Source organism: Stomoxys calcitrans, chromosome 2 (assembly GCF_963082655.1).
Source record: "Stomoxys calcitrans chromosome 2, idStoCalc2.1, whole genome shotgun sequence".
In the NCBI taxonomy this organism is placed as follows: Eukaryota; Metazoa; Arthropoda; class Insecta; order Diptera; family Muscidae; genus Stomoxys; species Stomoxys calcitrans.
In genome coordinates this window covers 155793088-155810410 of record NC_081553.1, presented here as the reverse complement: position 1 = coordinate 155810410, position 17323 = coordinate 155793088, and the positions used below count along the sequence as shown (strand labels likewise).

The 17323-nt window shown below is 38.1% G+C and overlaps 1 protein-coding gene across 4 annotated transcripts in view; it reads left to right on the top strand.

The window, feature by feature from the left end:
• Positions 1 to 17323, top strand: part of LOC106092598 (protein distal antenna) — a 356654-nt gene that overhangs the window by 71205 nt on the left and 268126 nt on the right. For 2 of the 4 annotated variants that reach the window (XM_059361421.1, XM_059361422.1), the window contains one exon: positions 9876 to 9926. The gene's annotated coding sequence lies outside the window, so the exon portion shown is untranslated. Of the gene's footprint in view, positions 1 to 4459; positions 4688 to 4749; positions 7020 to 7087; positions 8019 to 9875; positions 9927 to 10081; positions 10177 to 17323 lie in introns of those variants that run through there. The other 2 variants (XR_009396866.1, XR_009396867.1) reach the window with 2 other exon arrangements.

The following is a 17323-nucleotide window of genomic DNA, read 5'->3' as shown; positions in this document are numbered from 1 at the left end:
TGCAACCCTGCTTCACTTCTTTGTCGATCCCGAAAGGTCGGCTCTCTTTTCCGTTTAAATGGACTGAAACTTCAGTATTCCTCTACAGCTCCCTAATTAATGTCACAATTTTTCCAGGGCTGCCCTTATTCAACAGCGTGCTCCACATTGAACTTTGCGAAAATGTCTCAAAAGTACGCTCGAAGTCGTTAAATAAGAGGTATATGTGTGTATTAAATTCTCCAGACTGTTCAATGATTATGCGCAGGGAGTTAATGGTCGGCGCATGAACGTCCTGGCCGAAAACCCGCCTGTTCCTTCCTCAAAATGAAGTCATCTTTTTATTTATTGCGTTTAGCAATGTAATACCCCTCCAGCTTTTAGACTGGGTGAGGTCACCCTTCTTTGGGATTGTGGCCATGATCCCCTTCTTCCATTCCGTTGGCACAACATTTATATTCCAGTCCTCCCTGATTAGTAGAGTGATCGCTTGAGTAATCGGGTATGCCCCATACCGCAACAGTTCAGCAGGTATTTTGTTAGGGCCGGCTGATTTGCCGCATTTGAGTAAGACCAGAACACCTTCAATTTCTTCGCAGGTGGGTGGGGCTTTAGATATATCCCTGCGTGGGTTTCGGCGTATTGAGGGTTTAGGGGGTTGGAGCTTGACTCCGCGGTTGCTGGTCCTTCGGAGCTGAAATATTCGCGCCATCGCTCTAAATGCTGCTCGGGTGTTAATTCCGATCAGTCCTCATCTTTTATTATCCAAGGTTTTCGGGATCGTCTAGCAATGCATATGATAGAGGTGGCAGTCTCCGCACATACTGATGTTACGTCGGCCTATGTCTGGGGGATATTTTGTATCTTCTCAGTTAATGCTGTTTCGTATTCGCGAGCGGTTTCGGTGTTTTTTAGGTGAAAGAGGTTGAACTTTGTGCTTTTTGCTTGAGTTTTTTTTACAACGGCTGGGCGTAGACGTAGGGTGGCCTCTAAGAGCATGTGGTCACTATCGATGTCAACTCCTCGTCTTGTTTTTACATCCATGTGTATTTTTGGCGAATTTTGTGCCTCCAATAAAAGCCTGTTTCTTGCACAGAAATCAACCAATCTGTCGCCATTGTCATTCCTGGTATCGCCAAGACCTTGCATTGAAATCTTCCATAACAAGTTTAATGTCTCCTTTTGGTTGAGAGCGTGTCACTGAGACGAGTTGGGAATAGAATTGATCCTTTGCTTCGTTGGTGTCGGGTTCGGTTGGCGCGTATTCGCAATAGATATTTTGCGAAATTTTTAATTTAATTTTGACGCCATGATGCGTTTAGATATGACATTGTTTGAATGAGAAGCTCGCTCTGCTTTTGCCGACAGTAAAAGGCCGTCCCCAGTTATTCCGTGGATTTCATTGCCTGAAAAAATTAAGTGGTACCCACCTTCAAGATCCATAGTTCCGGATTTTGGTCACCGTACTTCTCTTAGGTTAGGTTAGGTTGAAAAGAGGGTGCAGATATTAATCCGCCCCAGGCCGCTATGGACATACACCTGAGCCAGTAATCGGCTTGTTGTGCGCTCTAAAAACTATAAAGTAACCTCTAAAAAGAAAATTTTAAGTTAGGAATTCCGTGCTACTTACAAAATCCTTAATTGTTTTCTATACGACTCCCCTAAGTTGGTTCATGTCTGGGCAATGACAAAGGAAATTCTCCAACGTCTCATCATCTTGCCCGCATGCCCTACACATGCTATCACTTGCCGCACCGATTTTACATAAGTGAGTTCGTAGTCCTATGTGTCCCGTTATGATACCAATAGCTATACTGACCTCCTTTTTGCTATCTTTCTGTAATAGCCTCGTCTTTTCACGGCCTGGATCCCCCCATAGGATTTTTGCCGTCCTACCGACCGTTTCGCTGTTCCACAATGTTGCATGCGCATTCGTCGCCTACTCCCCTAACTCGGACTGCGTCGACCCGAAAGGCTTCGGGTTAACCAAGTTTATTGACGGTAGTCCTCTGGCCTTCACAGTCGTCAGATCTTAGACCCTAGGTTCTCAATGTATACCCCAGGCCCACTCTGTCCTCTAGCTTTGATCCATCCGTGTAACATGATCTTCCATATGGCAATACTAGGGTTCCGTCAATCCAAGACTGTGCCGATGGCAGCAGTGCCTCGCACTCGTCTTCAAGGTTCATCTCGTACTTCACTTTAACCGAGAATGTCAAAGTTGTAGCGTGACACCTCGTTCTGGACTTGGTGAAGTCTCTTTGATTCTGAGAGAGTTCTGATGTTCCATGTTCCAATCATTAACCGTATTCTGAATCCATAGGTCGTCATCGGGCGGTTGCCATATTGAATGCACTATCTGTCAAAATCAGTAATTTGTGCAACCCTGTTTTTGTATATGTTACTAGTTCGCGCCATTTCGCGTTGTTTGTGTGTTATGGTTCTTAACTATAATACACACACACAACCAAAACTCGATGAGAGATAGTGCACTTCGCGAGAAAAAATTTTACTCAGCTGTTTACAGTACGCTTCCTGGTAATTATGTCATGGATCAGTGCTATATAGATAGTTATTTATTTGTGTAATTATTTAAGTATTTACTTGTTTACTAATTTATTTATTTGTTTTTTTTTACTTTTTTAATTATATATTTACAATATTTAGTTATATATCGATTTGATGTGCATAAAATAGTATAATTCTTCGAAGCTAAAACGTACACACTGGCAGTATGCATTGATATCGACGGGGCTTTTAACAGTGTGTGGACCGACACCCTGATCCAATCCGTAAACCAAACCCGGTTGGACCCGGTCTTTAGAAACTGGATAAACCATATGCTAAGGAACAGGTGGATAAATTGTGTGTCCCATGGCATAAATATAAGGGAGAAAGCGGCACAGGGCATGTCACAGGGGGGCATTTTATCGTCACTCCTATGGGTGACCACCATAAATGACCTATTACGGATGCTGACTGAGTCGGGATTTGAACTCGTCTGCTACGCAGACGATGTTCTAATACTTCTACCCTTGGGTAACGATCCGAACCAGCTATGCAGAAGGGCCGAATGGCTATTACATATGGCATATGACTGGGCAAGACCCAGGGGTCTCAGAGTTAACCCAGAACCTGAAATATGCCTGTTCACGAGGAAGGTGAATGTGGGTCAATTTGACGACGCATAGTCCACTGGCTCTACAGAAGCCTCAGTAGTTTAGTGGACTGATATGAAGAAAAAGTGCAACGTTTGAACTTTACAACAAGTTCGGAGAACATGTTGTCTTAGCATAGGTGGGGCTATGAGGACCACACCCACTAGGACACTGAAGACTATTCAAGATATCCGACCCATTGACATACAGATTAAATGTGAGGCTGGGAGCTGCTCATACCATCGCGGTATAAACGAGGCGACGATAGGAAACCTGGAAGTAAGGGAAGAGGTTTCCGATCGGATACCTGAGACGACACTTGAGGTCGAGCACGAGGCACTGCTGCCAGCGGCACAGTCTTGGATTGACGGAACCCCAGTATTGCCATCTAGAATATCATGTTATACGGATGGACCAAAGCCAGAGTGGGTCTGGGAGTCTACACTGAGAACCCAGGGACTGAGATCTGTTTTAGATTGTCTGACCATAATATGGTCCTGCAGCGGAAATCCTGGTGATCACGGAATGCATGAGGTGGTGTGGTACTAACATGAGGACGTCGAGTGTGAACATCGTTACGGACAGTAAATAGCTATAAGGGCAATAACAACCAGGAGGATAAGTCACGAACAGCTTTGCAGTGTAAGGAGGATATTAACGCTTTCTCTGAGGGTTTCACAATCCGCATCGTTTGGGTGCCGGGTCATAACCGAGTATGGGGGAATGAAAGGGTAGACGATTTGGCAGTGATGGCCAGAGAACTGCCATCGATTAACTTGGTTAACCCGAAGCCTTTCGAGTCGACGCAGTCCGATTTAAGGGAGTGGGCAACAAACAGTGAAAGAGTCGTTAGGACGGAGAAAATCCTATGGGATGATCCGGATCGAGAGAGGACGAGGCTGTTACTGAAAGGAAGTAAGAAGTAGGTGAGTATAGCTTTCGATGTCATAGGAATATGAGCTGACTTATGTAAAATCGGTGCGGCAAGTGTTAGCTTGTGTAGGGCATGTGGGGAAGATAATGAGACGTTGGAGCATTTCCCATGTCATTGCCCGGCTTTCACAGCTAACAGAAATCGGTACTTAGTTGGGGACACGATACTGGCTTAGGTGTATGTCCTTAGTGGCATGGGACAGATTAATATCTGCACCCTCTTTTCAACCTTACCTTACCTCGCCTGTGGAAAATTTCGAGCGGCTAACTTAACTCATACGTGCTTTCGACAGACGGACGGACATGGCTGACGAAGTTAGTACATCCACTTTCTATGATGGATGGAATAAAAATCCGTGTATATTTTCTCAATCTTTTGATATTTATAGGGAGATTGGAGCAGATTTTTAAAAGGAGACGTCCACTGGTTTGCAAAGAAAGAGTTGACTCATTTTCTACAATATTCCGGACAGTCAATTTAAGGCCAAATACCCTTTAAAGAAGTCAAAGGCAAAAAAACATTTTTGGACTAATAAAAAAGTATAAGTAAAAGAGGGCACGGAACTTCGGCCGAACTTCAAGTTATAATTGCCTTGCGTTGTTGCGGTCGAAGAGAGGTTCGTTTCCTTTTTGTTACATTTAATCACTTTTTTGTCAAAATCATATTTTTCGGTTCAAGATGATGCGGGAGATTTACATGGATTAGCCCAACCAACGGTTTCAAGAATCTGCAATAAATGTTGCTCGCGTTTTGGCTCGTCATGCTGTGAAATACGTGAAGATGCCGGCATCTTACGAAGAGCAAGCCGCAGTAAGAGAGATTTTAAGGCCATTAGAAACTTTCCGGGCGTTATTGAAGCAATTGATGGAACTCATGTTAAAATAAACAAGTAAAAGCGTGCTAAGTTCGGCCGGATCGAATCTTGGGAACCCACTAAAATGGATTCTGCTAAAGTGTGGGAGCTATATCTGGTAATAGCCAATGTGGACCGTTCTTGGCACAGTTGTTGGAAGTCATAACAGAACACAATGTGCAAAGTTTCAGTCAAATCGGATGAAAATTGAGGCTTCCAGGGGCTCAAGAATACAAATCGGGAGATTGGTTTATATGAGAGCTATATCGAAATCTGAAATGAAATGGCCCAATTGCAATCCCCAACGACCTGCATCAATATTAAGTATCTGTGGGAAATTTCAAATTGGTAGTGGTGGTCCGATTTAGGCTCCCCTCGACCGCTAAATACTCCAGGCTAAGTGTACGGAACTCAACTAGCCGATGGCAGTGTTCAACAGCAAATACACTTAGTACAAACTCAGCCACGGAATCGAGGTGTTGTAGGCCTGGTGTGGGAGTGCAACAACAATTGCAGCAGCAACATCAACCGCAGCCGCAACAACCGCAGCAAGCTACTCTGCCTCAAGCTCAAGTGGGACTAGAGGATATATTGATTTAGACTTAGACGATAACATACAGGCTATATTTGTTCAGAAATATGGCCAAAAGCAACAAGAGCCCGCCGGCGTAGCGAGCCAAAATACTACCAATGCTGCGGTCACACTGTTAATATTGAAGATACTACTCTCACCACTTATTATGCGGCCAAGGATAATTTTGAAAATCGTCTAATAAAATCACAAAGTTGGGCGCACATGACGTTAGCCGAGTATAAGAAAGGCAATGCTGCTGCTGGAAATTCCACGACGATTGTACAAATTCCAATACTGCGTGCATAAAACCTCTGGAGCAAGCGTTAAAAATCTCTTTACCAGCTGGTGGTCAGTCCCGCTTGCCTCTGTCCCGGTGGCTCGTGTGGCTCCGCAGAAACATATTATGGCAATAGACCAAGCGGGTGTTCCCGTAACCAATGCGAGTACTGTGCCTAACAGACCGCCGGCAGGTTTATCAGCCTATCAAACATCGCACAATAACTATGAGATACAAATCAGCATGTATTTCAGAATAGAGCTGGCCACCAAATGGCTGAAAAAGATCGTAACAGTGCCAAAATTTTAGTTATATTGGTATTGGGAGAGCAGCGCTTGACGTTCACACTACCGAGAGAATCATGTACTGTACAGGACCTGCTCGAACAAGTGGGAGTTCCATTTGAAGATAACACCACAATACAGTGTGTCGAAAATCCTGACGCAAACATAGACTTTGTGGTGACGTATGGCTTTCTGGTACAGGAATCTGCTAGTGAGTTGATATCTCGAGCCGAGCCTATCAGAGCCTTCAGATTAGTCGGCAACAGTAAAGTTTGCAGAAGAATTCTTCTCAGGCTATGGCTCGTCAAATACAACAGCTGCACAAAGTACAGCGCAGTATGCCGCTCCAGCAATCTCTCCAGCACCCGCATCAGCAACAGAAGCTACTCCAACTTGGGTTGTTTCCACATCTGCATCGGCATCACCAAGCCCCGCCCCATCGGAAAGCTCTACTAAGGATCAAACGGCGGCCCCAGTTGCAAATACAATGACAGGAGCAGCTTCCAACTCATCGAAACCTAACGAAGAAGGCACTCAGCGTAAACTTACCCATTGCGGTTTTAGCGTTACGATCATTCGAAATGCGAACGTCGCAAGCGTGTATTTGACGAACAACCCAAAAAGGTACCAATCAAGCAGGCAAATACGACAGCCACATTTAGAGGCAACTTTAGAAATTTGAGCGCATCTGCACCTTTGGAATCTCCCAGTCCCAACGCAATGCCAATGGAGAAGAAGCGACATCATGGAGATAATGCTGCTGCTGTCGGTGGTTCGCAAAGGGGCAAATGATCAGTTGCCTACAATTCGAATGGCCCTCCGACTAGAGAACGTGGTGGCTCTCAGGGTAGTAGAGTTCGGAGAAGTCGTTAGCGCCGAACAACAGAAGTTGAACCCCTTATTTTAACCTTTAGCAGTGATGAAGAGGTTGATGAATCTTCAAACAAAGGAAGCTCTAGGGTAAGTTTTCCTTGATATAATTTTTTTGTTACAATTGAGTTTGATTTTTTACTATTTTTTTTTTTTAGTATGGCCATTTTGCTACAGGCAAGAGTACCACAACTGCGTCATTATTTTCATCATAGAAATCACTGCCGTTTGAGCCAAATATACCCGAAACTGATAAAACAATTTAATACAGCGGTTAGTCCCAAAATACGACCAAAAAGTATTTTTGGAGACCAAGCAATTTATGTATCTGAGCTGCCGCAAGAACTAAATTTTACCTCGCCAGGCATTATTTTTGAAGTCTAAAATACTCTTAATAGAAATTGTACAAATTCTAAGGGCATTCTACATTCTACTGAAACAAAAAACAGATTGGCATTGAAAACCAATACCAGTTCGGTAAAAAGACTAGTTCAAACGATACTAACCATTTTATGTTTCATCCATACCATCCGGAATTGTCTTTGTACCATACCATACCATACCTTTGTACCATTGATAGTAAAGCAACACCTTACTATCAATACCGTGTGGTACTGAAATGAGCACGTTTGGTATCAACTTTTCTCTGTGTGTGCTGATAAATGATGATAAAAATAAACATTAATAGCAACAATTGCATTTTTTGGTACTTTTATCGATTATCCCAGCCATGAAATCGAATTTATTTGATATTTAACAATAAATCCTGCAAAAATGGGACTTATTTTTGCTGGTAAATCCTGCAAAAAAAAAACACAGGATTTATCACTTAAATCTCGTAAAGGTCATACATCCGGATTTAGTGGTCAATGTAAACGTACTTTTAATGCTTACCTCGAACCTGGACACACGGAGCAACAGCGAGAGCAATTTGCAAGGAAAACCACCGATCACAGAGCTCGTCTCAAAAAAAAAACAAGAATTGTAAAATTTTATGATCTTCGCCTTAAAAGGCAAAAAACTTGAAAATCTAATTAGTTTTCCTAGCTACAAGATTTAAATTTTTCAATAAATTTTAATGCAATTTTTCTAAAGACAAAATTTCAGCGTAATATTTTTCTCTGGCTTTCCATTTGCAAGGAAAACCGCCGATCACAGAGCTCGTCTCCAAAAAAAAAAAACAAGAATTGTAAAATTTTATGATCTTCGCCTTAAAAGGCAAAAAACTAATTAGTTTTCCTAAGTACAAGATTTTAATTTTTCAATAAATTTTAATGCAATTTTTCTAAAGACAAAATTTCAGCGTAATATTTTTAAAGACAAAACTTCATACAATTTTTTCTAAAGACAAAATTTCATTAAGTTTTTTTCTAAAGATTACATTTAAATGATTTTTTAAAGACTATATTAAAATTTGCCTGTTCAATGCATTTTGCAACAGTACATTTTGCTTAAACATTTTAAAGATTTTTTTATTATGCTTGCTGTCCAAGTTAGAAATATAAACAAAATAAAAAATCGCATAATAAAATTTTTTTATGTAAAGGTAAAATTTAATACATTCTTTTTCGCTTTACCCACGATTTCCTTGTCCAATTTGGATGAAATTTCATTACATTTACATTTTAAAATAATTATTTCAAATAAAACCCTTTCATTTTTTCCTTGGAATTTCATAATACAGTGTTTAAGACAATTGATACGGTGCTCATAGTGAGTTGGGATCAAAATGTATCAGTCAATAGTAAGCAGCGGTGATTCTAGTAGAAATTTATTAGTGCTGTAGGCTTTGAACGTAGTGTTGGAAGTATTTACGTTTATCGCTAGGTTATTTGACATCAATTCTTTTTTATTTATTTCGTATACCAGGCAAAATGTAGTGGACAAAGAAAGAAAAAAAATTTACAACTGCAATGACGTGAAAATCTCTTCTTATTTCCGACTTCTAGTTCTACCATCTTTTCTTATTTTACCTCAAAAAATGAGGAAAACTTTATGACTTATTAAAACATGATGCAATTTAAAGCCATATACGGCAATAGGATGCAATTTGTACCGGACATATTTTCCACCAAAAACAGATTTTCGATCGATTTTAATAAAGTTCGGAGGAGAAATTAGCGGCATCATTTAAGCAGAGCGTAGATGGTTCGTCGTAAAAATTGGTCAACATTTAGTTTTTTGTTTAGTTGTTTAATTTTTCCAATTTGTTTGCCTTAAATTTTATGGAAATAAGAGTCATTTAAAACCAATTGACCGACACAAACAATAACATGTTGAAGTCATAAAACGAGTTTGATAGCAAATTAAAACGAGCGTAAAACTAAAAATTGTATCAAAATACTGAAGTTTATTCCTTAAAATCACCATAGAAGTAAGATATTCGCAAAGAAACCCATATTTTGAAGGTTTTGAAAGATTAGAATCAGCCTATAAATATTGTGCTGGTGAGCAGTACAAAATTCAACTCTGACCTTAGCCAATTGTCGCCGGCGATGGGACAGTACACAGTACTGCGATCTTTAACAATTTCACTGTATCGGAAGAATTTTGGCAATTTTCGATTTTGGAAAAATGTGGGGAGGTCTCCCCTAATCAAAATCCTGACTACGTCCCTGATGCCAGCTATATCAAAACATCGACGTTATCGCCCATTTACAATTCCAACCGACCTACACTGATGGGAAGTAATTGTGCAAAATTTTAAAGCTCCTAGCTTTACTCTTTCGAAAATTATCGTGCTTTCGACAGACTGACGGACGGACATGGCTAGAGCGAGTTAAAATGTCATGACAATCAAGAATATTCGTACTTTATGGGGTCTTAGACGAATATTTCGAGGTGTTACAAACGGAATGACGAAATTAGGGGGTATACTATTGTGGAGGTTATAAAAACCAAAAATTATTCTGTTGTTTTACTGATCTTTATTTTATTTGTTTGCAGGGACTTTTAAAATTTATACTACTCATTACAGACGGACCTACATCTTTGATGGTAAGTATTAGATTGAAAATAAAACAACGTATCTATATTGAAGACTTTCATTTCTATTTCAACTGTCTATAAAATATTGTGCATATGGCGTAACGGAACTTCTGGGGAAATATGGTGCTTACTCCTATGCGATCTATTTGGGAATTTTTCCAAAGCCATTGAAAACTAAAAGTGTGAACGTTTTTATTTTAATATGCAATTATTTATATATGAAATTTGTATTAGCAACGTGTAAATTTAAAATATAAAAAAAAAAATAAAATTAAGGGTTAATATGAGAATAAATAATACATCTACAATTAAATGAATTATTCCATGCGCATTGGATAAAACTGAACGGATTAGAAGCCGAAGTACTGAGTGCCAACACACTATTTAGAGGCCGATCCTAATCTTTCAAACGTTCAAAGTGTTTTTTCTTTGCGAAGAACCATCAACATTCTGCTTAAATGATGTCGCTAATTTCGCTAAGGAAAAGGAAAGCCAAAGATTGCAACACACACCAACCACTATGTGAGAGGCCAAAAAAAAACTTGAAAAATGAAATAATTATTTTAAAATGTAATTGAACCTGTGTCCTTAAAATTTTTCTTTCCATTGCTGATGTAATTCAAATCATTTATAATTAAATATTACTAATTGTTCTTTGGGAAAGTTTTTCAGATTGACAAGCTAAATATTTCATTTGAAGGCAATTCTTAATAATTTTGCTACAGATAAAATATCAATTAAAATAACAAAACGTTGTTAAATGTTTGTCTCTCGGCATATTTATAAAATTTTTTTTTTTCATGAAAATTCCATGAAGATTGTGGCTTAACGAAACTGTTAATAACTTGTCGTTTAAAAAAGTCACAAATATGGTTGCCCAAAAAGTAATTGCGGATTTTTTAAGAGAAAGTAAATGCATTTTTAATAAAACTTAGAATGAAATTTAATCAAATATACTTTTTTTACACTTTTTTTCTAAAGCAAGCTAAAAGTAACAGCTGATAACTGACAGAAGAAAGAATGCAATTACAGAGTCACAAGCTGTGAAAAAATTTGTCAACGCCAACTATATGAAAAATCCGCAACTACTTTTTGGGCAACCAATATTACATTGCCATTCGTCCTTTAAAAACATTGTATTATCTCATTAACGACAAAACAAACCCAAGAATAGAGCTGCCTTAGGAAAATCCTAGGTCCAGATAGGAAAGAGGTATCGTAATGAAATTTCAATTTGAGTAAAGTGGACGACTAAAATCAGTTACAAAAATTTTACCGTCATATTTCGGGGGAAAATTGGTTTGTCGAAAGTCGGAAATTTTTTATATCCCTAAACTCAGACGAACAATTTTCTCAAAATTCTTAGGAGTTAGATTTCTGGAACACGTTTTAATGTCTTGTTGGTTTCTATAATCATACTTCTTTTGACAGCAGATGCGATTTTATGCCAAAATCATTAAATCCAACTTTCTTCGCTAAATGGTCCTAAAATATTAAGAAAATGATTTTTTTGTTGTTGGTTCCAGGAAATAAAAAGAGTTTTTTTTTTTTAAATTTTTCAAATTCGAAATATTTAAAAAATTGCTACGTCAATATAAATTCACTTAATATGAATATGTAAAATTTAACCAAAATCAGTCAACAGAATCGAGGGTCAGGCGTAATGGGTAAAAATGTTGACTTCAAAAATAACTATTGAAATTTGTATACAGAAAAAATTTTGGGAACATGTTGTTTGGGACAGTTAAGCATTATAAAAAGATTTTAAAAATGTTTATGCAAAATGTAATGTCGCAAAATGCAGAATTTTATTGAAATTTTGTCTTTAAAAAATAACCTCGAGGATAGGTTGTCTTCAGAGGGGATTTCGCTGAAATTTAGTACTTAAAAAAAATCCATTAACATTTAGCCTATAGAAAAAAATTTTATTGAAATTTTTCCTATAAAAATTTTGTCTTTAGAAGAAATTTAATTAAAATGTTGTCTTTCGAAAAAATTTCACTTAAATTTTGTCTTAAAAAAAATAATTTCGAATTGGGTCCGGCCAGTGCTGAAGTTTTGTCATTAGAGAATATTATGCTGTCTTTAGAAAAATTTCATTAAAATTTAGTTTTTATTAAGAATTTCATCCTTAAAAAAAATAACTTTATGGCGGCCCTTACCTCAGGCGGACCTTACCTTGCTGAAATTCCCTTTCGATTTTGCTGAAATTTTGCACAATGACATCCACTTTGGTTTCCAACAGCGAAGCGAATAATGGCCCCAATCGGGTTATAACTTGGTATAGCTCCAATAGCATTGCAAGTCTTATCTATTATGATTTGTTTCCCTATTAAGAGATGTTGGGCAAAGAACTTGACAAATGGGATCCTATGGACCAATCTTCTTTTTAGGATCTTAGGCTTTTAAAAGTTCCACTAATTCCCAATTTAGCTGAAATTTGCAAAAAGATTTGTGTTAAGATCCCCGCTTTTCGTGGAGAATATGCCTAAAATCGGTCGTTATCATACCCACCACAATAGGATACCATATATTTATGTGATTATTTCGTTTGCAACACATCGAAATATCTATTTCCGACCCTAAAAAGTTTTTTTTACTTTAGACATTTCATTTCCAATTCAAACACAGTTTCGTTTACAATTACTTTACTTCACAGTGATTTATTGATCAACTTGCTAACTGCTATTTGCTGATACGTTTCCAACACGCACTTTCAGATAAGACTGAATCGTGTTGGGTTACGCCACTGTATTATGTACCTCTTGCTGGCCACATCGATGTTTCGAGAATACCCTATTTGGTAACTTCGCGATAGGTCCTCTCTTGATCTCTGCTAAAGCTGACCAGCATTGACAAAGCCAAACACACATATATACGTAACATGATACTTAGCCGGCAAACACATACATTTACATCTATTGAACATTTAAGTTAGGGATGCAACCAAACAAAAGAAACACAACAGACATTATTGCTAGTAAGAGATTAAAAACCAAGAATAATAAAGAAATTCTAGGGAATAGTAGAAACAATGTGTGATGACGTAATAAGAAAACTGCTACAATTTGAAATTTAAAATAACGGAAAATAAACTAAAGGAACCCTAAAACTAATAAACCCCAATTGTAAAAATGCCCCCCGCTTAAGCCTGTTCGTCCCGAATAGGCACAGTTTTCGTTTCATATGAGGCCAAACACTCTAGATGCACCACTTTTCTTTTTGAACTTTTACATCCGTCCTTCTGAACGCGATATACGACGTCATTTATTTACTTGATGGCTTTGTTTGGGCCTTTACAATTTGTTTGCAATTTCGGACATAATCCCTTCTTTTGTTGTGGGTTAAATAGTAGATTGCAGGATCGCGGATGTACAGGCGTTGTTCTGGTTTTCCTGGCTGCATATGAGTCACACATTTCTTTAAAAATTTCATATTCAAAATTTCTGTCTTGATCGGAATGAATCTCCGATGGAACTCCAAAGCGACATATGTATTCAATTTTTGCTGAAAACATTCATAATCTTTGCCTCTTGATTCGGGATGGCATAAACCTCTGGCCATTTGCTGAAACAGTCCATGACCACTAGGACATAACGGTTTCCTAAGTCACTAATTGGGAATGGTCCAGCCACATTCTTTGCTATCCTTTCAAACGGACCTCGCGAATTATACTGTTGCATGTGACCTTGACTTTTCAGTGTTGAACCTTTAGCCTTCATACACCTTTCGCAATTGGCTACCCATTCGGTAATTGATTTTTGGCATCCAACCCAGTAGAATCGTTGTTTCACCTTTTTGCCTGTGTTTGTTAATCCAAGGTGTCTTCCACTTGGGCCATCGTGGAACTCTGCTTAAACATCCTTGATATTGGAATCTGGTACAATAATTAGATTTCGGCTGGTCTCTCCATCTTCGCTTTCCCATTTTCGGTACAGAAACCCATTCATGTCAAATAGACTGTCCCATTGAGCCCAATATGATTTCAGAAGAGGGCTTTCCGGTGCGATTTCCTTTCGGGTTGGTCTTTAGTCTTCTTCCTTTGCCAGAATTATCTTGTTTAGGATGGGATCTTTTCGCAGTTATACTGCCCAATATTTACCAGACTCAATGTTTAGTATTCGGACATCCACGATGTTTTCCTTAGATTCAGCCCTTGAGCAATGCCTTCATTCAGTCGTGAGTGCTCGCCGTGTAGGGCATCAGTATTACCATGTTTTCCACCCTTTCTATGTTCAATGTTGAAATCGTAGCTTTGAAGCCGCTTTATCCAACGAGCCAGTTGATCTTCTGGATTCTTGAACTGGAGCAAGCATCGGAGAGCTTAATGATCAGTCCTTAGCAGAAAATGCTGGCCATATAGATACTTGTGCTAGTGTTTTATGGCTTGTACAACTGCAAGCAACTCTCTTCTCGTTACGCAATAATTCCTTTCAGGTTAAGATTACGTGCGGCTATAGTACCCGATTACCTTTTTCTTGACCGTTGACTTCTTAAGACAAAACACCCATGATACCATATGCGCTAGCTTCAGTATCCAAAACAAATTTCTCGCCAGAAACGGGGCTGTATATAATATTTCTTTCAGTTTCTCGGTTGATTCCACTTGAGCATCGCTTCATTGAAACTTTTGGCCTTTCTGTGTCAATCTATGTAAGCTGGCAGCTGTGCTGGCCAAATTTGGAACGAATCACCTGTAATAAGTACAGAGACCAAGAAAGCTGGGTAGTTCGAGTAGGTTAAGAGAACGAAGCCAATCTTTTAAGGCCTGAACTTTGTCGTCACTCGTTGATATACCATTTGCCGCAACACGATGCCCCAGATATTTTACTTCACACTGGAAAAAGTAGCACTTTTTCGAATTAAGTCCCAAGTCGGCAGCTGATAGTTGCTGGAGAACATCCTTCAAGTTCTTAAGATGCTCGTCAGGTATATCAAGCACGACCAGTGAAGCCCCTTCAATACACGCTCCATTAGTCTCTCAAAGATAACCGGGGTGTTGGAGAGACCGAATGGCATAACGTTCAATTGCCAGAGTCCGCCATTAACGCCAAATGCAGTTTTCTCTTTGTCTTTCTCTGCGATTTCAACCTGCCAGTAACCACTCTGCAAATCAAGCGTGGAGACCCATTTTGTCCCGGCTGGGGTGTCCAAATTCTTGGGAGTGGATAGCTGTTCTTTTTGGTGACATCGCTAAGCTTTCTATAATCTACACAGAATCGAGTGCTTCCGTCTTTCTTTTTAACCAGTACCACTGGGAAGCACCATGGACTCGATGATGGTTCTATAACACCGCTTTCTTCCATTTCACATACGAGCTTCTGGACTTCGTCTCTTTTTGCCAGGGGAACACTTCTTGCAGCCTGTTTTACCGGACTTCCTTCTGCGGTATTTACATTATGTTTTACTGCTGATTTTCATCCTCGATTTTCATTCGTAAAGGCAAAAACGGATACGTGTTTAAAAAACAATTGCTTTGCCTTATTCTTCTCAGAAGGAGAAAGACTGCTTGTCCAACCCTTGACGTAATCCTCTAGATGCTTTTTTTCCTTTAAGGATGAATTTGCTGAGCTGCTTTTTAAATTTAATATTGCTTCGGCTGGTGTACATTGACCAACATCGCAGAATTCGTCAATTTTATGATTGGTTGACAAGTTTAGGACTCGAACTGGGATTAGTCCCTCATCGTTGATCGTTACCAGGGCATTTGCTATTAAGATTTTGTTGTTCTTGGTTTCTGCTGGTTCAACCATCTACATATTACCGGCTTCACATTCTCCATTCATTGGCACCCATTCATTCGGCATTTGAAGGCCGAATGAAAGTCCTCGGGTCCGAGGACTTTGTATAAAGAAAAATTTTAAATTAAATTTATTCTAAACAAAAAATTTAAGTAACATTTTTTAAAATTACAAAATTTCATATTTATAATATTCTACGAAAGCAACATTTTGCTGAGGCCAGGTCCGTCTTGAAATTATTTTTCTTAAGGACAAAATGTTAATGAAATTTTTTCTAAACCAACTTTAATGAAATTGTTTTAAGACTAAATTTCATCGTAACATTCTCTAATGACAAAACTTCAAATTTTTTTTGTAACTTTTTTCTAAAGAAAAAATTTTTATAAAAAAAACTGTCAATAAAATTGTTTCTTAAGAGCAAATTTTAATGCATTTTTTTAAGGACTACATTTCAGCGAGAAACTCTCTATAGACTTCAAGATTATTTTTTGAAGCCAAATTTCAATAAAATTTTGCATTTTGCGACATTACATTTTGCATAAACATTTTTAAAATATTTTTATTATGCTAATCTGTAACAAACAATACTATCGTAACATTTTTTCTATAGACAAATTTGAATAAAAACTCCTTTGCTTGATTTTGATGACATTTTATGTAGTAATAATTTAGAGAATTTTAAATATTTTGAAATTTAAAAATTTTTGAGTATAAAAAAATGTTATTATAAATATTGTTCCGATAGACAAACATTTAACAAAAATTTGTCTAATACATAATTCAATATGATTTTTTTGATCTAATTTTATATTTTAATGGAAATTTTATAAGCTAGTCAGAAAAACTTTTCCAAAGAACAATTAGTAATATTTAATTATAAATTATTTGCATTACATCAGCAATGAAATTTTATGGACTCGGAAACGCAGTTTTAAAACGCCGAAATGATCATCCAGATTAACTTACAATTTGAAATAATTGTTTCAAATGAAACCATTTCGTATTTTTTCCTGGAATTCCATAATTCACGATTTAGTATTTAAGGCAATTGATATGGAGCTCATAATGATTAAGGAACGAAAATTCTATTAGAAATTTGTTGGCTTTAACCACAGACATGCGCACAGTGAAAACGTCTTAAAAATAGCTTTTTTAATAGTTGATTTTCTTCCAAGAAAATTATTATTATCTTTATACAATGAAAAGATTTTGCGAAAAATGATTTCGTTATATGTTATTAGCCGAACCGGGCCCGCTCCGCTGTGCCTTCTTTAACTCTCTAATATCATTTAGAGTTGGGACACTTCGCCCTGAATGTGTATATCGAATTCGTGCCACTGTAGCCTATGTCCGCCTATAACGCTGAACTCCTGCGTTCAAATCCTGGCGGTAACATCGGACAAAAATTAAAGCGGTGGTGATCCCCTCTTAACGCTGGCGACATTTTCCGTGCATGGTCATGTAAAAAATTTTCCCCAAAGAGATGTCGCAATGCAGAAAACAAGTACCTTATCATTGAATTAAACTTGAGTCTAAAAGCTCTCATTGATGTGTTCCTTGGTAAATTTTTACTCCACTTCCGAATACCTTCTTTTGGGTCCTATATTATCGTTTTAGTAAATATTTCCGGTTTAGAGAGACACTTGGCCTTAATGTAAATATACG